The sequence below is a fragment of the Pteropus alecto genome, unplaced genomic scaffold (assembly GCF_000325575.1).
Source record: "Pteropus alecto unplaced genomic scaffold, ASM32557v1 scaffold7, whole genome shotgun sequence".
Classification (NCBI taxonomy): domain Eukaryota; kingdom Metazoa; phylum Chordata; class Mammalia; order Chiroptera; family Pteropodidae; genus Pteropus; species Pteropus alecto.
The window spans coordinates 47452292-47456280 of record NW_006494614.1 but is presented as its reverse complement, the minus strand read 5'-3'; the positions used below and the strand labels follow the sequence as shown (position 1 = coordinate 47456280).

Genomic DNA, 3989 nt, shown 5'->3' with positions numbered 1-3989 from the left:
CCTGGGCAGGATCCACCCGTCTCTGGGCTTCAGTTTCCCACTCTGTGAAATGGCATTGCCACACTGGACTCAGAGGCCTCTGAGCTCTCACTCGCTATTTATCTGAATGCTTTAGCAGGAGGAATCTGCACTCAACTTCAGTGTTTCCTGCCTTGGCACACGCCAAGTCCCCTATCTAATCCTGGGGTCCCAGGTCTGCCCTCCAGGGAGAAATTGCTGTGATTTAAGGTTCCAGATTTCCTGAACCATTAGTGTCAAGATACTTTATATTTGGGCCTTGATTGCTTTTTAATTAAAAACGAATCCCTCCCAATCCCTGGTTTTACATGTGTCTCCGGGGAACCCATGGAGGCTCCGCTCTGCCGATGCTTGGCGTAGCCCTGCCCTCTGCTCTTTGGTTTCCTCCCTTGAATTTCCAGCTCCCCTTGTTTTAGGAAGAGAAGGGTCTGGAACTCTTTATGGACTTTGAGTCTAACTATTTTTTGAGTTAGGTGCTGAGGCTCCAAATGGCATATCATGAATGCTCAGCACCCCACATTTGAAGGCATTTGTGCAGGACAGGAAAAAAAGATGGCCCCAGACCAGTTCTGTGACTGGCGCTCACCTCCAGCCTAAGTGCGAGATGAGGCAGGGGCTGGAAGGGCAGGCTTGGAGTGCAAGGACCATACCCTCCTCATGACAAGTCCTGGAGTTTGGGGGCAGAAGGATGTGTGTCTGATTCTTCCCTGAAACACCATCTGAAGCCTTGAGGCTGGAGGGAGAGGAGAGGGGCTGCAGGGTCAACCCTGCCCTTCAGAGTTTGGCGGGCAAACGATTTTCTTGTGGGTGTAAGTGCCTACTGTGGAATGGAGTGGGGCTCACATCAGTCAGCAAGGACCAGTCTAAGAGATCTGCTGACCTCCAGGGGCACGTGACCCCAACAGACGGTGTCTGCCTGGAGTTGAGGGAGAATGGGATACATTAGCTGGAAGAGGAGGCATCACCCACTTCGACAAATTGTTTCTTAGCAAGGAGGGGGCGGTCACTGAAAATTCCACAGAGCACCCAAATCGAGAAAGCTGGGTTTTGGAAGCTGCCACAGTGAGAGGCCCCATGCCAGGTTCTATCAGCCCCAGGTGAGCCCTCCTGTCTTCATTTTATGTCTATCCTCCCACTCAACCTCCGTTCCAGACCTGACTCTGAAAGTGAGGGTGACACAATAGGGGAAACTCACTAACCCCTTTTCCTCTCACAGTGGCTAAATCTAGAAATGGTCCTGAGCTGGGGAAGGAAGTGAGAATGACCTACTGAAGTCAGATCTGGTGCAGCCATTACCACCTGAAAATGAGACTGTTCCTTAATATCTAATGTAGAGCTGAAAGGCTGGGGTCCACCCTGTGTCCCTTTCAGGGCTGGAAAGGGAGAGTCAACAGGGCAGGTTTGAGAGACAGTGGTGAAAAAATAAAATGTTTTCACTTGCACACTACAGAATTCAGCCTTTTCTATGTGCCAGTTATACATACATTGTTTCTTTGAATCTCACAGCCATTTGCATGGGCCTGGTTTATCATTCCCAATCTACAGATGAGAAAATAGAGATTCAGAGAAACCTAATGACTTGTCCAGGGGCCCTTGATTCAGGATTTGAATGGGTTCCAGTGTCTGGGTAGAACTTTCTAGTTGAGCATTTATTCCCAACCATCAAACTCAACCTCCAGAGATTCTGATTCAGATCAAGAGCAAGGCCAAGGACTCTGCATTTTCACAAACACCTGGGAGACTCTGGTACAGGTAGGTGGTCCGGAGAGCACATTCTAAGACTCCCTATCACCACCACCACCACTACCTCATTCTTTAATGGTGAGAACATTAACATTGCAGGTGACTGGGGCAGCTCCAGAATGCCCAGGCCAGAGAATACCCCTCTTGGCCCACGTTCCCTGTGCCCCCCAGTCCCCATTCATGACTCATGAATGAACGCATAGCATGTGCCAAGAATTGTCCTTTGGGGGCTCTGGAGCCAGACTTCACAAGCTGGAAACCCAGTTCTTCTACCTCTAGTTGTGTGATCTTTGGGCAAGTTACTTCTCTCCGTGCCTCAGTGTCCTTGTCTGTAATATGGGCTAATTTGGGTACCTAGCATATAAGGTGGTTATGAGAATTAATTGAGTTGATATATGTAACTCAGTGATATGTCATATGTAACATATGGGGAGTAAGCACCTCACAAATGCTAGTTATTATTGTTCTTATTAGTATAGCAGTAGTGGTAGCATTTCCTGTGTGAGCGAAGCATATTGGGTCCTTCAAGGCTGGGGGAACTGGAGGGCGATGATGGGTCTGCATGAGGAGGGCCTTGAAAATCAGGTTAGACAGTTCGAGGGGGGATGCTGGGTGTGGGCAGAGGATACTGGAGCTGAGGTTTCTGCTGGAAGCTCCTTGGCAATCCAGGAACAAGAAGACCACTAGCTGAACTGCAGTAAGCCCCAGAGAGAAGTGGTCCTTGGTGATGACAGGATGTGCCCAACCTTTGGGTCAGTCAGTGGTCAGTGCCATCTCACCTGGAGGGCAAAGCAGAGATAAAATAACAGCACCTGTTGGGTACCTTTATCTTGCTTGATCCTCATAACAACATGAGGTGGAAATAACTTACTATTCTGACTGTAGAGATGAGAAAATTGGGAGCTGGCTGGCTGGCTGAAGTGCCTTGCTTAAAGTCACAGGGCTAGTGGCAGAAACAGGACAAAACCCCGAGGCTAACTCCAAAGTCTGCATCTTTAACAGTGGCCCCCTTTAACCATGGCCCCCCTTTTAATCATGGTTCCCCCTTCCCCCATGTAAGGGAAGCAGAGGGAGGCCTCTTTGGCTCCCTTCCTATCACACCTCTCTGAGAAACACAGGGGTTCTGCCTAGGTTGGGGACAAGGCCAGTCCTTTAGCTCACCTGGCACACAGGTGAGTAATCTCCCATCACCTTCTTGGTTGGACCTGGCTGGGTTGAGAGCCATTCCTTGAGTCTCTTGGGCCACAGAGGCAAGCAAGGCTGGCAGGGGGACTTATCTCAGTGGCCCAGTCCCATCGGCCCTGGCAGCTTGTCCTTTGGTTTTGGGGCCCAGTCGCTCCCTGATGAGCTGAGGGTTCCTGGGTCAGGAGATCCCAGGCGGTTTCAGAGCTTGTAAGCCATCAGCATGGAGCTGCTGTGTTCTCAGGGTGCACAAAACACATTGAGTCTGAAACACTCAGATTTTCCATGTTTCCCTGGACAAGGGCCAAAGTGAGAGGAGGGAAGAGCCTCAGGAAACAGCACTTGGTACTGCCGACCACAGGACACAGGGGCGGGGACCATGGGAGCCAGGCTCAGGACAGGTGCCTTCCAGCCATCTTATCAGTCCTCACAGCCCCTGTAGCAGATGGTGGACCATTCCTTTCTTAAGAACTACTTTTGTCTGGTTTTGATTTTGTAAACAGTCTTATATTCTCATTTTATAGAAGATGAAACTGAGGCTCAGAGAAGTGAAGGGACCTGAAGAACGAAGTGGCCCCGGGGAAAACAAGGGTGAGAATGTGCCTGTTCGGGGGCCACACCCACTCCAACGACCGAGGGAAGCTCTTGTACCTAAGAAACTATATACAAAGCTAAGATGTTTTTTCCCCCACTGTATATAAAAGGAATCATGTAAATGTGCTTTTAGGCTGCAAAGTCAGGGGAAATAGGAATTGTTTTGGCCTTATTACAGCTGTGAGAGCAGATCTGGCAGGTGAGGCCACTGAGCAGAGGTAAGGGCCCTACAAGAAGACACACCGCGGTGTGGTTCCATAGTCTACCGGTTAGCACGTCTGCTTTACACACAGAAGGTTCTGGGTTTGCACCCCAGTGGAGCCACAGTCCATGGTCTACAGCCATGCCACCCTGAACGTGCCCGATCTTGTCTGATCTCGGAAGCTAAGCAGGGTCGGGCCTGGTTAGTACTTGGATGGGAGACCACCTAGGAAAATCAGGTGCTGTAGGCA

The 3989-nt window shown here is 50.1% G+C and overlaps 1 non-coding gene across 1 annotated transcript; it reads left to right on the top strand.

The window, feature by feature from the left end:
* Positions 1-3870: 3870 nt before the first annotated feature.
* Positions 3871-3989, top strand: LOC112474696. Its single transcript, XR_003044530.1, has one exon. It is a non-coding gene; the product is annotated as a 5S ribosomal RNA (ribosomal RNA).